Below are 18,528 nucleotides of genomic sequence, written 5' to 3'. Positions count from 1 at the left end.
TAACAACTAGAAGCTGAGAATCAACATATTCCAAAAACAAGTTATACTTTCCCTCCTGTTTTGAACACTTAATAGCAATGCATACATTGTATAATACAATGTTTATGCCATTTGCTAACATTACAGTACCTAATCATTCTCAATGGGCAGTGCTGCCTGCAAACTATGCATTTCACTTTTTAAACTGAAATGTTAAAGACAACTTCTAGGTTGCAAAATATAATTACTAGAACAAAATCTTTAAACAGCAAAATAAATGTTAGGCTCTAATTTCTTGTTCAATATCTAGGAAATCACAGCTGTCAGTCTCCTTTAACTGAAGAACTACAAAAGCTCATGTAATTTCTTAAGTCATTCTTAATAAATATTTTCATTAACGAAAAGTATGTAATAAGAATATGGTCCTAAAAATAGATATTCCATAGTTAACAATAAAAATACAGTATGAAAAGAAAAATATAAGCCACCCTACATATAGTAATTTCCTTTCATAAACACTTTGATTCTTCTTGCATTTAAAATTACGATTTCAACCATAAATTATATGTAAATATTCCATTATCTCTTTTCTTCATCATACTATGTAGTTTCTTAGGATCAGTACATGTTCACTAAAAATTTTCAGAAAATACATTTAAAAACATTCCTAAATGGCAAATCAATTGAGTTAAAGATATTTATAAAAAAATTAATAGTAATACAATTATAGTGTTCTAAAGTATTAAATACATTAAACAATGTGTGCTTTTAATTTTTTAAAGACATTTTTCAAAAGACACTGATGATCTTCCATTTTAAAACATAAGACTTTACTTCTTTCAAGAAAATTGCAGCTCTGTGATGTGGCTGTGCTCAAAATGGCTGTATAAATAATTTGACATTTTACACTACTAACTGTGTAAGAAAACCTTTTATAAACTGTGAAGAAGAAGAGAAAACAAAAACTGCCATAAATATCTAAGGTATTACAAAACAGCAATCAAACATTATAAGCCTCCTGGTTGAGGTATGTAATACAAACTAATATGTATCATCCTGTGGAGGGAATAGGGATGGGTAGAGATTGGAGGGCTAGGGGAGCCGAATTCATAAAGGCTGGCAGAATAAGATGAAACAAGATTAACTAACATGAACCACGAAGGACAATTGTTGAAGCTCTGTTATGTGTACATACAGGTTCATATTGTTTCGCTACTCTTGTACATTTAGGATTTTCCATAACAGATAGTTTAAAACACACAGTGTAAAATTAAAGGACACATACAGCATTATTTACTTGCTAGCAAAACCCATTAAATAATCGTTCACAGGACCAGCAATGAGTGTTCCATGTTCTATAAGAATGTTATTAAAACCCCATCAATCTCATGCCTGATATATATATACACATATCATGCAACAAATACTGCATGCACATCTTTCACAGATACATAGGCACACACCTCACATGGATTTATACTGCATGTTATCTGAAGAAAAGCTTACAAATTTCATCTTAGCATACAGGAACTGAAAAGAAAATAATATCAGCTGATAATATATATTAAATGCTAAAATAGATAATATATTAAAATGCTTTGGAATTACTCCCTGACCTTAATCTAACAACTTCCTGAAGCTAAGACAATATGTTACCAATGACCTAGTGCATATGGGAAACAGGGTAGGTACACTCTGTCACCTTTAGCAAACATTTTCCTCACCAAGCTAATTACAGGCCATCTGCTACACCCTGAAGCAACATCCTAGTAAGTTACTGCTACTGACTTGCAATGTAAGTAACCAAGTTTATGATATGCTGTAGTCATAACTATATAAATTTGAAATATTCTCTAATTTTATTTACACAACATTTATTTCTATTCCTGAGGATTTTTCCCATTTGTAGAACAGTCATATTTCTTTGAAAAGGCATAGTGATCTTAAATGAGGATGACTTACATAGAAGAATCATAAGCAGAAATAGTGATCATGACTATAACACCATGTCTCAAAATTTCAACACTTGTCACCTTTTAATACATGTTAAGTCTATGGCTGAACCAACAAATTAGGTAAATTTTATACTTATCACACTGTTTACAATAAAATTATTTTACTAAGTAATAACTTCTATCAGTGAAAGAAATAAGTATATCTGTAATCTAAGGTGAAATGACAGTCACAGGTCAGGTCCTACACCCAATTTAATTCTTTTTAATTTAATTTAATTTAATTTAATTTAATTTAATTTAATTTAATTTAATTTAAGAGAGAGAGAGAGAGAGAGAGAGAGAGACACGAACCCCAACCAGGCTCCACACTCAACACAGAGCCTCATGCGGGGCTTGATCCCACAGCCCTGGGATCATGACCTGAGCGGAAATCAAGAGTCAGATTCTAAATGACTGAGCCACCCAGGCTCCCCCAGTTTAATTCTTTTTTGATTCTTTATTTTGAGGAACTGCAAACTCAAATTCATTCTGATTGAAATAATTAAACATTTGCTGGAATACCTCCTGATAGCTACTATTCCAAACTTTAAAATACTGACTAAAATATTTTTAAATAAATATTTTAAAACACAGATAAATCTCAAAAGAAAGGTAAACATTCACCTGTCAAAATCAAACCATAACAGAGTGGGACTTGAAGCCAAGCAGTCCATGAAAATGTTGAGAGCAAATTGAGTTAGAGGTTCAACTACACTGACTTTCACCATCCTTAAATAGCAATCATATAATTTCCAACCACCTGTTCAATATCTTAGCCAGACACAAGGCACCTGCCAAATTAGGTGAAAAAGTTAACTACCCAAGATCAAAACCAAAAGCCTTTAACCGTGGCGGGACAAGGAATCCAAATCTGCACTTAAACCAAGCAACTAACATAAAACTGTTTTAACAACCTGATAACCTGTATTCTAGCCAGAAGTTTAAAAGGGAAAAAAAAGGTCATGTGCTAGATTCCTTTACAAGATAAAATCTTCTGAAAATAAGCTCACAGCCATTCAAAACTATAAAATATATGAAATAATCTGTTGTAAAAAAAGATACTATAGACATACAAAAAAGAGGTGGGGGTTCACACTTGAATTAGAGAAAACTAAGCAATCTGAAATCAATCATCAAAATAGGTATGATTTTTAAATTGCCAGATAAAGCAATGTAACTATTAAAGAAGATCAGGCAGTTACTAAATAAGCATGGATAGATACAAGAAATGGCCTAGCAGAAATCACAGAAATGAGAAATATGTTCACTGAACTTGAAATGACAGATGAAGTGAAAACTAGAAAACACTGGAAGTGAAAATTGATGATTTGGAGACAAGGGAGAAGAAATTTCCTGGAATGCAGCACAGAGTAACAGAGTTGGAAATATAAGAAGAATCAGGGAAGATAAAAGTTCTAACATATGTCCAATAAAGGTTAGAGAAGGGGCGAACAGAAAAAAGAAAGGAAAAGCAAAATAATTATACTCTGATTAGTACAGAGAATGTGTCCCTGGAAAAGAAAACTTGAATGAGATTTACACAGTGTCAACATTTCTTTTTTTTCAACTTTTTTTTTTTTGTTTTTGTTTTTTTTTGTTTTTGTTTTTTTTTGGGGGGACAGAGAGAGACAGAGCATGAACGGGGGAGGGGCAGAGAGAGAGGGAGACACAGAATCGGAAACAGGCTCCAGGCTCCGAGCCATCAGCCCAGAGCCAACATTTCTTAATTCCTATAGAGATGCATTTCCAGCATCATATTTTGGCAATGATCCTTCATTTTCATCAAATTCCTGAAATTATGGCACACCTATACTGTTTTGTTAGGTACAAATCAGAGTGATGCATTTAATACCCTTCATAATATGAAGAGATGTTTAATAATGCTAAGCCTGCTGATCTTTTTCCTGTTTCCTTAACGTTTACATGAAGGCACAGGTAATCACCAATATAATTGCTGTTAATATCAGCATGACACTATTTCTCCATTTTTATTTTATTTTTTTATTGTTTATTGGGGTGGGGGGGAGGGGAAGACAGAGAATCCTAAGTAGGCTCTGCGTGGACAGCACAGAGCCTGATGCAGGGCTCGAACTCACAAACCGTGAGATCATGACCTGAGCTGAAGCTGGACACTTAAACCAACTGAGCCACCCAGGCACCCCTCCTTTTTTTATAGTCCCAGTATTATTACTTACACATCTCCTATTACCAATTGGTCAAAACTGTTTGCTAAAAATCAAAACAAATGGCAGAATGCAATGCCACACTTAAACGCTGAGTGCATATAGTACAAACTGCAGTCTTCTCACTGGCCAAGAGCATATGACATCACTCAGAGCATAGAAAAAAATTAGGATTAGCAATGTTCTAAAAGTATTTCTTTATACTTTACCCACCTTTACATTCTTTCTCAGGAAGCTGGCAGAGAATGTGCTCTACCAAAACAAGGGAGTAAAAGCATGAAAGAAGTAGACCCTGGTTTTAGAAAACAGAGGTCCTATCTAAGGAGAGAGGTAAAAAGAATACCTAAGATCATGATGAGGGAAATCATGGGATAACAGCTATACACCAGACATTGAGGGAAACCATTCAAACCTGACGGCATTAAGAAAACTTCAGGAGCGTCTGCGTGGCTCAGTCAGTTAAGCATCTGACTTCAGCTCAGGTCATGATCTCGTGGTTTGTGGGTTTGAGCCCTGTGTCAGCCTCTGTGCTGACAGCTCAGAGCCTGGAGCCTGCTTCAGATTCTGTGTCTCCCTCTCTCTCTCTGACCCTTCTCCACTCGCACTCTGTCTCTTTCCCTCTCTCAAAAACAAATAAAACGTTTTTTTTTAAAAAAAGAACTTGACTGTACAAGTGCCTATTAAAAAAAAAAAAAAAAAGAAAGAAAAGAAAACTCCAGGCATCTGAGAAGTGATTCAAAAACTAAGACAGTTTGGGGTTCAGTCAATAAAAATACACAAAAAACTAAGCAACAAAACAAATACCACAGCAAAAAGCTGTGCAAGGGAGGGGGGAAGGGAAAATAAAATATACATGTATTAGTTATGATTAGCACCTACATGACCATAATAATGTAAATACTATATATTTTTCTAAATAATTGCAATATAACTATGTAAGAAGGTTGAAAAACAGAAAGTGAAGGTGTACCAGGGGCAGACATATCAACAGAGACCTACCTCCTTGTAGGAGTTACCTGGATTGGTTTTCCCAACTTTTTTTATAAATTTTTTTTTTCAACGTTTATTTATTTTTGGGACAGAGAGAGACAGAGCATGAACGGGGGAGGGGCAGAGAGACAGGGAGACACAGAATCGGAAACAGGCTCCAGGCTCCGAGCCATCAGCCCAGAGCCCGACGCGGGGCTCGAACTCACGGACCGCGAGATCGTGACCTGGCTGAAGTCGGACGCTTAACCGACTGCGCCACCCAGGCGCCCCGGTTTTCCCAACTTTTACTCTTCCTTTCCATTTGGAAGACGTAAGCAGCTAAAAATTACATTTTCCAGTCTCTTTGCAGCTCATAGTCCAAATGTAAACAAAGGTTTTCCCAAGGAGATGTAGTACTCCAACAAGATATGGGAAGGACACCTGTTTGCTTTCAGCATGTAAAGTCAGACATGGATGTTTCTGGTGGCAGGGACTGGTCTAATGTCTAGTGTGAGACCTCTGGTATGACAGCCAATTGTGGTGGCAGCAGCAGCAGCTTTCTGACCTCTAGATTGCAACAGTAATATAATGATGCTGAATCATGGTCTACAGATAATCTCTAACTTCTGTTCCAGCATTTGGAATAATTTTATAAACTCTAATTCCCTATATAAGGCCCTTTCTGCTTGGAATACTTAGGGCGTGTGTGTGTGTGTGTGTGTGTGTGTGTGCGCGCGCACATGCGCGTGCCTTTCTGTCCTATAATGTGACTGATGACATTTTGCCTATCTTTGATAGCTTCAGGAAGTAATGAAATCTGTGATAAGACTGAGGTAAGGGGGATCCAGAAGCAGCAATATAAGCATGTTATATAGAAATATGAAAGTAGAGGGATATATCATTTGCATTATATAAAGTTGCATCCACTGTTTAAGTACACATTTGGTGAGTTTTGACAACTGTCTGCAATAGTATAACAAAAAAATACCATTATAAAGTTGCCTCATGCCCCTTTGCAATAAATCTACCCCACTCCCCAATCCCAGGCAACCACTGATCTGTGTTCCTTTACTATATAAATTAGATGCTACTTCCAGAGTTTTGTATAAATGGGCTTATACAATGTATACTTGAAGAGTCCAGCTCCTAGCCAAAAACCTATGTGTGATTTTGCAAACCCAACCACAGGCAATTACAAAGCCTTCATCTGGCAGGCCTCCCAGGAAGAAGTTGCTTTCCCTACACCAGATATTGCACAACCATTGCACTGCAGTCTCTGAAGAGAGTTGTAGTCAAGAACTCAGCCCACCTGGCTGGCCCGGCTCTTAGGCACATCTGTATTACTAGCTATTCAGGGGTCTCTTCATCTGGAAGACTTCATCAGGAGATCTCCTTAAATGGTGGGGGAAGGAGGATACTTTTTTTCCACTTTGACTCAGTGAATAGTACTTTTCCACTCCTAATCCCTCCCTCTCTCCCTCCTCTCTGTACTCTACTCTTACCCCCTGAAGCCCCCACGGCTCAACCTGGGTCCATAAAAGTACAGAAGCTTTTTGTTTGGGGCTCCCTAGGCTGTGAGAGGACCCCCACGTCTGTGCTGATCCACCCCACCCTCAAATGGGTGCATTGTTCCATGGGAAAAGATGGGCCAGTGGGAAGTTAGTGCTTTCCCCATTTAGTCTCTTGCTATATACCACCACATAAAGTGATTAAAGGCTTGACAATTAATTTTGTTTTGGCTTACCTTTTTTAACTGCTAGTGACACCTAGCCAATCAGCTTTCTCCAGCTCAGCTGAGCCCCTGCCAATACTCTTTTGTATCTGAAATTTCACTTAACATAATTGAGATTCACTGATGTTGTATAAAACACTAGTTTGTTTCTTTTGCTCAGCAATATTCCTTTTTATTGTGTGAATACACTGCAATTTGTTTATCCATTCACCTATTAATGGATATTTGGGTTGTTTCTAATTGTTGCCTATTATGAATAAAACAGTAATAAGTGTGATAGGACAAAACTTTTTGCAGCCATAGGTTCCCAGTTGTCTTGAATAAATATCCAGAGTCGAACTGCTGGATCACACTAACTTTGTAAGAAACAGCCAAATTGTTTCCTAAGGTGGTTGTACCATTTTACACATCCACCAGCCGTGGGTGAGAGTTCCAGATGCTCCACATTCTAAAACTTGGTATGGACACTCTTTTTATAAATATAAATATAAATATAAATATAAATATAAATATAAATATAAATATAAATATGTAAATTTACACACACACACACACACACACACACACACACATATCTTTTACTGTTCACTGTAGCTGGTATGGTACAAACTGGAAAAGACAAAACAGATGTGTTTTGCCTTACCAGTTTTTTTTTTAATATAACTGACATATATAATTATATTAGTTTCAGGTGTACAACAATGATTAGATATTTGTATGTATCATGAAATGATCACAATGCCTAGTTAACATACAACAAACACAGTTGTAAAATTTTTTTTGTTGTGATGAGAACTTCTAAGATCTACTCTCTTCACAACTTTCAAATATAAACACAGTATTGTTAACTATATTCACCATGCTGTTACTTCCATGACTTACTTCAGTCTTAATTTTAATCATTTCTTGTGTATGCAGTAATATCCTATGATTTTTAATTTGAATAACCTGTTTAATGATGATAGGCATCATTTCAAATGCGTATTGGCCATTCATACAACTTCTTGTGTGAAGTGTCTGTTGAACTCTTGCCCATTTTTTCTTAATGAGTTACTTGTTCTAATTACTAAGTGGTAAGAGTTCTATTTTTTTTAACGTTCATTTATTTATTTTGAGAGAGATTATGTGCACATACATGCACACGCAGGAGAGGGAAAAAGAATGAGAAAGAGAGAGGGAGAGAGAGAATTCCAAGCAGGCGCCACACTGTCAGTGCAGAGCCCGACACGGGGCTTGATTCCACGCATAACCTGAGCCAAAATCAAGAGTTGGATGCTCAACCAAATGAGCCGCCCAGGTGCCCCAGTGGTTAAGAGTTCTTAATGTATTCTGAAAACAAGTCCTCTGCCAGATATAAGCATTGTAAATATTTTCTTCCAGTCTGTGGCTTGCCTGTTCATTTTAGTTAATGGTGTCATCTGGGAAAATATTTTTTATTTTAATAAAGTCCAATTTATCATCTTTCTCTTTTAGCTTAATATTTTTGTGTTCTAAGAAATATTACCAACTCTAAGGCCACAGCTATTTTCTTTTATGTTTTCTCCTATAAGTTTAATAGTTTTAGGTTTTACATTTAGATCAATGATTGATTTCAAATTTTGTATATAGTCATAAGGCAAAAACCAAAGTTCACTTTTCCCATTATTCCAGCACCATCTGAAAAGATTATCTTTTCTCCATTGAGTTACCTTGGCACCTGTTTGAAAATCAGTTGGCTATGTATGTGGGGGTCTGTATTTGGGCTCTTTTTGTATTCCATGTCTATCCTTTCACTAATACCAAATTGCCTTTATTACATCAGTTTTGCAGTAAGTCTTGAAATTAGGAGGTATCATCCTACAACTTTGTTATTCTTTTAAAATATTGCTTGGCTAAGCCTTGGGCATTTTCATATAAATACTGGAATTGGCTTGTAAATTTCTTTTTAAAGAGCATGCCAGAATTTCTGATGGAGATAAATGAATTAAGAAGAAATTAAAAGTTTAACCATCTAATTCATAAATATGGCACACCTCTTAATTTACTTATGTCTTCTTTAATTTCTATCAGCAATGGTTTATGGTTTTTGGTTTTTGGTGTAAAGGTCTTACACATATTTAATAAAGTTTACCCCAAGTATTTAATGCCTTTAGATGCTTTGTAAATGTAATTTTTTTAAGTTTATTCATTTTGAAAGAGCAGCACACACAAGTGTGTACAAGAGCAAGCACGTGCACAAGAGAGAGTGGGGGAGGGCGACAGAGAGAGAGAATCCCAACCAGGCCCCATGCTGACAGCATGGGGTCTGACATGGGGCTTGAACTCACAAACCATAAGATCATAACCTGAACCGAAATCAAGAGCTGGACCCTTAACCGTCTGAGCTACTGAGGCAACCCTAAATGTAATTGTTTTATCTCACTTCTTCAATTTTCTTTGCTATATACAGAAATACAATTGATATTTGTATTGGACTATGAAACTTACAACCTCACTAAATTCACTTATAAACTCTGCTCATTTTATTATAGAGGCTTCAGGATTTGCTACATATATAATTATGTTGTTTGCTAATAAAGACATTTTTGGGGGCACCTGGGTGGCTCAATTGGTTAAGCATCTGACTTCAGTTCAGGTCATGATTTCACAGTTCGTGCGTTCGAGTCCCACATCAGACTCCGTGCGGACAGCTCAGAGCCTGACACCTGCTTTGGAGTCTGTGTCTCCCTTTCTCTCTCTGCCCCTCCCCAACTTGTGCATGCATGTGCGCTCTCAAAAAAAAAAATTTTTAAAAAAAGACATTTTTTTCTTCCCAGTACACGTGCTTTTATTTCTATAAAGCCAAGTAATTAAGACAGTGTGATACTGGTGCAAGGATACAGGAATGATTCAGTGGAATAAAGAGTACACAAATAGACCCTCACCACACACATACTCACACACACACAGACACATACACCTAATTTATGGCAAACAATCCACAGCGATAGAAAAAGCTAATCTTTTCAATAAATGATGCAGGATCAACTGGGTATCCACACAGAAAAAATTACCCTCAATCCCTACTTTGTACTATACCAAAAAATTAATCAGAGCTAGATCACAGATCTAAACATAGAATCTAAAGCAATCAAGCTTCTAAAAGAAAACAAGGAAGAATATCTAACTGACCTTGGGATGGACAAAGATTTCTTAAAAAGTATACATAAAACACTAATTATACATTTTAATGAAGTCTAATTTGTCAATCACTAAAATTTTTCTCTTCATCAAAAAATGCCATTAAGAGGGTCACCTGGGTGACTCAGTTAGTTAAGCAACCAACTCTTGATTTCAGCTCAGGTCCTGTTCTCACAGTTCATGGGATCAAGCCTGGAGTCGGGCTCTGTACTGACAGTGGGGAGCCTGCCTGGGATTCTCTCTCTCCCTCTCTCTGCCCCTCCCCACTTATGCTCCCTCTCCCTCTCGCTCTCTCAAATTAAATATATATATATTTTTAAATGCCCTTAAGAGAATGAAAAGACAAGCAACAGACTGGGAGAAGAAATATACAACATGTTTAAGGATAACAGACTTTTGGGGTGCCAGTGGCTCAGTCAGTTAAGCGTCCAACTTCGGCTCAGGTCATGATCTCACAGTGAGTTTGAACCCCACATCTGACTCTGTGCTGACAGCTCAGAGCCCGAAGCCTGCTTCAGATTCTTTATCTCCCTCTCTCTGCCCCTCCCCTGCTCACACTCTCTCTCTCAAAAAATAAACATTAAAAAAAAAAAAAAAAGATACCTGAATTTGAAGAAGGCCCTCAGCCAAAATAATCAAAAAAGACTCACAAAGTATTGTCTCCCAGGCTATGCCTTTAGGTCCAAGAGTCTAGAACATTAGGACCTCAGTGCTCAAATTATTTTAGAAGGATCTTCAATGCTGACACATAAAGGAAGACAGGAGCCTTAGGTGTAAACTGATTGTTACACCTCAGCAGACTCTCAGGAGATGACTAGAGATTGGAAAACTGCCCCTTGCAAGTGTTAAATACAGACCTTTTAAAGACTACAGCTATCTTGTTATTCGTATTGGCAGAAACTGCATCTATCATCAAAGGTCATCAAATAATCCTGAAGCAAGAAATAACCATCATGTTCCAGAATCATTCAAATAAGGAGAAGGCCACTCAGGAAAACTTACTTACTTATAACAGAAATCTCCTATGCAAGAGTGTATTCCAGAGGTAAGTTCAGGAGGAGTTCATTACATTCACATACAAGCCTACTCACCATTTCTGAGGCCACTGACATAAATGCCCTCTCAGAACTTCCCAGTTTGGATTGCTGTATAACGTGAACCCTAAGATTCTCAGCCAAAGCAAAATGTACCATTCGTTTTAACAATACGAGTTCCCTAACTGTAATGGAGTGCTAACGCTAGCCTGCAAGAGCCATTTTTCTCTATCCAACTCCTACTATACCACCTATGCTTCAGGTATAGTAGGAGTATTACACAGCAAAAAAAAAAAAAAAAAAAAAAAAAAAAAAAGAGGCAACAAATAAGGGGTTTTTGTTTTTTGGTTTTTTTTCCTCCAGAGAGTCAATCCCTTACCATTACTAGCATACCATTGGCTATTTGACAGCTGCAATGTTTCTGAAAATAAGGCACATACAGCCTGCAGACAGTAAAACCGTGGTAGAAGGTAGTAAAGGAAATCTGCAAAATGGGTCTCTGGGGAAATATCTAGATATTCACAAAATCTTGGGTCATTCCAGTACAGTATGGCAAAAAGGCCCTGGATGATTGGGCAATAAAAAATGACCCTTTATGGAATATCCAGTTATAGAAATCCCTATGAGAACTTTATCAAAAAAATGAAAGTGCTAGTTCAGAGGGGGGCTGGAATGCAGAGATAAATGCCCTAGACCTCTAGAACTAGCATCCTGAATTCGTCAAATGAATGAGCAATGGATCACACAAGCAAAACTGTATTAAAAATCTGTAGGAGGAATGACAGCAAAATGGCAGACTAGAAAGCTCCAAGCTCTCATTACCCTAGAGAAATATTTTTAAAAAACAAGCAGGAACTGTCAGAACCAACTCTGTTGAAACTCTGGGAAACAATCAGAAGTTAATAGTGACCAAGCAAACACCCAATCAAGAAAAAGCCATGTTCAAAATGGGAGGAGAATTTTGTGGTGTTTTCTTACTGTTCCCTCATCCATTCTCTAGTGCAACGGTGGTCTTGTTCTTGAAACAGTAGCAGCTTGGTTCCCAGCTTCTTCATTCTTCTAAAGGATAGCAGAAAAGACCTGATATGCAAATTATTGTACATATCTGTTCTATCCTGTCTGGGGGATACTTGAAAGACTGATGCAAAGCATCTGCCTCTGTATCACCTAACTTGGAATGCAGGTGGGTAAAGGGGCAAACATTGCTTGTAAAAGCTGTAAGGCAACTGACACCCCGGGTAAGAAGAGTGGAGACATCAAATAGACAATCTAAAGCCTGGAAGAGAAACTGGGGGGAGAGTCTGGGAAATTAAGACATAGAAAGCAGCCAAGTATATAGGGGAATTTAGAAAGCTACTTGCAAGTTCAGAAAATACCTAAGAAGACTTTAAGCTTTCATTTCAGGCTAGTCACTAGGCTCAGAGCAAGCCTAGCTAAGGGCTAAAAGAGTGCTTAAGAAAGAGGCAATCTGCAAAGACTGGAAGTGCTCCTGGCATTCAAGGAAACTCTGTAAAAATATTAGCTGAACAGGAGCCAAAGGGACAGAGACATCAGTGATCACACACAACAAAGAATAATCTGGAAATATAATCTGGAAAAGTCTCAAAACTGACTACCACAGCCTTCAATAGTTAAGAAAAAAAAAAGACAAGGGACTTGAATATATATTTCTTCAAATAAGATATACAAAGAGCTAACAAACACATGAAAAAATGATCAGCATTACTAGTCATTAGTAAAATCCCAATCAAAACCACTCACTTCACACCCAATAGGATGGCTATTATCAAACAACTAAAGGTACCCAGTGTTGACAAGAATGTAGAGGAACTGAAACTTGTGTGCATTGCTGGCAGGAATGTAAAAATAATACAAGCACTGTAGAAAATGGATTGGCAGTTCCTCAAAGAGTTAAACATTGGATTACCTATGGGCCAGCAATTCCACGGCTAGGTATATACCCAAAAGAATCGACAGCAGGGACTCAAACACTGATACCTGTAAGTGAATGTTCATAGTAGCATTATTCACAATAGCCAAAAAGTGTAAACACACCCAGTGTCTATTGACAGATGATGAATAGTAAATAAAAGGTGTTATATACATACAGTGGAGTATCATTCAACCTTAAAAAGAAGGAAATTCTGACACATGGTACAACATGAAGACATTATGCTACATAAAATAAGCCAGACACAAAAGGACAAATACTCTATGATTCCACTTATATGAGGTACCTGGAACAGGCAAATTCATAGACACAGCAAAGAGAATAGAAGTTACCAGGGTTTGGGAAAGGAGAGAATGGGGAGCTATTATTTAATGGGTACAGAGTTTCTATCTGGGCTAATTAAATGTTCTGGAAATAGAGAGCAGCAATGGTTATATAACACTGTGAATGTAGTTAACACCATTGAACTGTACACCTGCAAATGGCTAAAATGTTAAATTTTATGTTATGTATATTTTACCACACACACATACCCACTCCATCGAATGGATTTTATCTGTGATTAATGAACAATCTTCTAGATTAGAACATGTGCACTCACACACATAGTCAATATGAATGGCTTGAAAATGGCCTTTGACCTATCGTTCCCAAATTAGGCACCAAGGTATCTCCAAACACTACAACAAACACAGAGGGGTTCCATGCATATTTTAAATTTTCACAGGAAATAGCAACATCCATTAAATATCATGTGAACTATTGGTTCAAGGGAGTTGATTGTTAGAATATTAGATGTCTACATTCTTTTCAATGACTTCATATCTTTGCATTGCTGGGATAAAAAGCAAATACCATGCAAAAATTAATGTGGACGAACAGAAGGGGGCAGAAGGGGGCAGCTTAGAAGCACATGAAAATACTACTAAGACACTAAGGGGATCATGAAAAATGTTAAGGGAACTTCTGCTTTAAGAATTTAAGTAGGGAAGCCTGGTTGGCTCAGTTGGTAGAGCATGTAACTTGATCTCAGGGTTACGGGTTCAAGCCCCACGTTGAGCATAGAGCCTACTTAGAAAAAAAAAAAAAAAAAAAAAAAAAAAAAAAAAAAAAACAAGAAGCAAGTGGACCATATTAGACCCCTACCACTACTACAGGGACCTAACAAATGATTAGTGACTAGAATTGACACCTACTGTACTCTAGGCTTTGCTCGTACTTTAATAAAAGCAATTGACAAGAATTCAATTAAAGGAGCAGAGAATAACTTATCAGCTTCAACCACCTGGGTATGTTTCCTATGATTGTTACCTATTTATAAAAATGGGCAAGGAATTAAAATATTATTACCCTCAAAGTAATGATCTCATTAAAAATTGGAATGGGCAATTAAAACATCTGTTACTTAAATGATAGAAGATAAGGGCATCAAGGGCTGGTTAACTTGACTGGGGCACTGTATTAAATATGAGAGGAATTAAGAGGGGACTCCACTGGAAAAGTTTCTAGGAACCAGAACGGCAGTTAGGGGATGGACATGATGCACTTCACAGTTTTATCTTCCCCACCTCACAAATTTTTCTTTCATCCTGCCAGACCCAGATGTGCTCAGAACAGGATAACAGTGCCAACAGAGGGAGATATTGCTGCACAAGACACGTTATCCATAACATACAATTTGTACCTTTTCTTAAGGAAACTTTGGAGTGGCTCATGACTTCGCTGCATATAGCTAAATTAAGATTAACCAGAAGTACTACTTCATTACCAAGCAAGAGTGCCTAGAATTCTTGATTTGTCAAATTGTATAAAATTTTCCTGGGAACACCTGGGAACAAACAAAAGCAAAGGTCTCAGCAAGTCTGCTGTAACTGCCTGCTGTATGGACAGGCAGCGTGACCAAATCACAGCATTCCACTGGGGTAGGAAAAATACAGGTTAAAAAAAATATAAGCAGAAACAAACAGTGGTCAATCATAAGGTAGGGAAATGGGCTATGACACAAAAAAGGATGCCACTATTCTTTTGCCACAAGAACTTCTCAGAGCAAGAAAATAAGAATGACTAAGGTTGGGAGAAAACAACTGATCCATTACCTCTAGCATGGGAAAACTGAACAAATGCTGATGTGAAGGGATTTAAAGAGAACATATCAAGGAAAATCCTCTTAATGACACATCTAAATGGCAGTAAATTAGAACTGTCTGTCATTTGAGTCATATTTTCGTTGGTTATCTTTATTACGATGATTGCTTTGTAGTGCTTGACAAAGATTCTACCTGTGATTCAGGTGGGATAAACTCTAATAGGCAGCAGACATTTGGTGTGTTATATTGCCACCAATCAACATCACTCCCTCCTGAGAAAATTACTGGGGTATGAGGACAAAAATATCACTTGCTGCTTACTCACTGTGTAAAAAGTCTGCTGCTTTGCTCTTTTTGTTATAAAAGGCATGAATGCAAATGGAACAGCATTCATGGATTAAGAATGGTCCCTAAAAGAGTGAATATGATGCAATATAGTGGCTACATAACATGAATAGATTCACTCCTGGAATTCAGGAAAGGGCTATTATAGCAAACCTGTTTCTTATGCAGACTAAATAAACTTCATCTGAAAGTGAAATACACCTAATTGACTATTTCTTGGGGCACAAAATACATTTGGATGTGTACATTATATTTAAATTACACTCAGACCACAGGTACTCAATGCCAACAGGATTTGTGGTAGCTCTGTCAATCAAGGAGCAACAACAGAGCCCTAGGGATGGACTCAGATTATTGAACCAAGCCCAGATGGTGTTCCCAGAAGCATTTCATCAGGAAGAAATACACTTGTTATAACAAATAGAAACACTAGATGGTGCTCTCTCCTGGAAGACCGGTCAAGACTGGCAGTCCATTTAGAAAGATGAATCTAGGGTCACCTGGATGACTCAGTCGGTTGAGCCTCAGACTTCAGCTCAGGTCATCATCTCGCAGTTCATAGTTCGAGCTCTGTGCTGAGGCAGTGTAGACCCTGCTTGGGATTCTCTCTCCCTCCCTCTCCCTTGCTCTCTCTCCTCTCTCTGCCCCTCCTCCACTCGTGTTTTTCTTCTCACTCTCTCTTTCTCTCTCTCTCAAAATAAATAAATAAAAACAAAAACAAAAAAAAGATGCATCTATTCAAGAGTGGAATGGATGCCTCACTAAGCTAGTATAACAGTATATACCTCCACTACATTGGAGAAGACCTACTCGTACCTTTACTCAAGAAGGACTATTGAATATTTTAATCACCATGGCAGCTGTAGTTTCAAACTGGCCATAAGACTTTAATCTTTCTGCCATAGTGGTATGATGTAAAAATGGGATTATAGTTTCATTAAAAGAATTAAACAAAAATCAAACTTATTTGGTCTCCAGGAAAAAAAAATGGGGGACGCTAAAGGAAATACTCTAAAAGATGATATTAGACAGGAATGCTAGAAACTATCTAAAGGTCACTCTATAAGTAAGTGGTTACAGACTATATAGTATAATAATATTAACAGCAGGACTATGGCCAATATTTTCCGACTGCCTATTATATACTAGGTGAGATTCAGATGAGGCCAGAATTCGGACTAAAAAGACATGAACAGACATTTCTCAAAAAAGACATCCAGATGGTTACAGACACATGAAAAAATGCTCAACATCGCTCATCATCAGGGAACTACAAATCAAAACCACAATGAGATACCACCTCACACCTGTGAGAATGGCTAACATTAACAACTCAGGCAACAACAGTTGTTAGCAAGGATGTGGAAAAGGAGGATCTCTTTTGCATTGCTAGTGGGAATGCAAACTGGTGCAGCCACTCTGGAAATGAGTATGGAGGTTCTTCAAAAAATTAAAAATAGAACTACCCTACAACCCAGCAATTGCACTACTAGGTATTTATCCAAGGGATACGGGTGTGCTGTTTCAAAGGGGCACATGCATCCCAATGTTTATAGCAGTGCTATTGACAATAGCCAAGTATGGAAAGAGCCCAAATGTCCACCGATGATGAATGGATAAAGAAGATGTGGTGTATATGTGTGTGTGTGTGTGTATACACATACACATACATATGTATATATGTATGTGTATGTGTATACATGTATGTGTGTATACATGTATGTATATGTATATATGTATGTGTATATATACATACATATATATATGTATGTATACACACACACACACACACACACACACACACACACACACACACACACACTGGAGTATTACCAGGCAATCAAAAAGAATGAAATCTTGCCATTTACAACTATGTGGATGGAACCAAAGGGTATTATGCTAAGCGAAATTAGTCAGAGAAAGACATATCATATGACTTCACTCATATGAGGACTTTTAGATACAAAACAGATGAACATAAGGGAAGGGAAGCAAAAATAATATAAAAACAGGGAAGGGGACAAAACATAAAAGACTCTTAAATACAGAAAACAGAGGGTTACTGGAAGGGTTGTGGGGGGGGGATGGGCTAAATGGGTAAGGGGCATTAAGGAATCTACTCCTGAAATCATTGTTGCACTATATACTAGCTAATTTGGATGTAAATTAAAAAAAAATTAATTAATTAAAAAAAAAAAAACAAGAAAAAGGGCACTTAGGAAATTTTCATCACAAGCCAGGTCTTTCAAAGGTCTGCAACTCAAATTCACATCAACTGGGTGGTCCAAAAAATGTCAAACATTCAATTTAGTTTCAAATGGACCTGGAATGGTAGGCCCTTTGGCACCTGGCACAAGTAAAAGCAAATCTTCTCTGGAGAAAGGTATCTTCATTCAAGGAATCCCAGTCTCACCAAAAAAAAAAAAAAAAAATCTTTTAAAATACAGTAAGTAGCAAGCACACAGTGAAAAATACGCATAGAAAGAAGTAGTGAACCAAAAGGAAGAATCACAAGGGAAAAAAGGGATTGCACAGACAAGCCACAAATATTTCAGCCTTTGGGGCTGTTATCAGTTACAAATAACAAAACCATTCATATTACATTAAAAAAAAATAAGAACAGGTTTCAAATATATGCAGAGAACATGAAGCAGTAAAAAGTGAACTGTGAATTAACATATATGAAATGGAAATAAATGAAGATACTACACATAAAACATAACAACTGAAATGTACATTTTCCTGTGGTAACTTCCAGTAATGGCAACAGAGTAAAGTGCTTCAACGAACCTTCCTACAGATAATAATTATGAAATCTAGACAAAATTAAGGCAATGGAAAGCATCCCAACATAGAAAAAGACAAGAATTTCTTCTTGAAAAATTAGAACTTCAAGAAGAAAATTCTCCAATTCCCACAATTCTATCAACAGAATATTGATCACAGCTGGCTTGAGATGGCAAAGAACAGAGTTCAGAACCAGAAGAATTGCTGGAAATATAAGGGTAAGACTCTGGATATAAGAGAATCAGAGTAAGTAAAATGCAAAATCTGAGTATATAAATACTGCCCAAATCTCTGGTGGACCACAAAAC

General features: G+C 37.1%; 1 protein-coding gene across 5 annotated transcripts in view; it reads right to left on the bottom strand.

The window, feature by feature from the left end:
- The window catches only part of MIPOL1 (mirror-image polydactyly 1), a 305,849-nt gene that overhangs the window by 263,700 nt on the left and 23,621 nt on the right, over window positions 1–18,528 (bottom strand). The window contains exon 1 of one of the 5 annotated variants that reach the window (XM_045059813.1): window positions 1,443–1,530. The exons of the other annotated variants lie outside the window; for them this stretch is intronic. The gene's annotated coding sequence lies outside the window, so the exon portion shown is untranslated. Of the gene's footprint in view, window positions 1–1,442; window positions 1,531–18,528 lie in introns of those variants that run through there. 5 annotated transcript variants of the gene reach the window in all.

Source organism: Felis catus, chromosome B3 (assembly GCF_018350175.1).
Source record: "Felis catus isolate Fca126 chromosome B3, F.catus_Fca126_mat1.0, whole genome shotgun sequence".
NCBI lineage: Eukaryota > Metazoa > Chordata > Mammalia > Carnivora > Felidae > Felis > Felis catus.
This window is presented reverse-complemented; position numbering and strand designations above follow the sequence as displayed.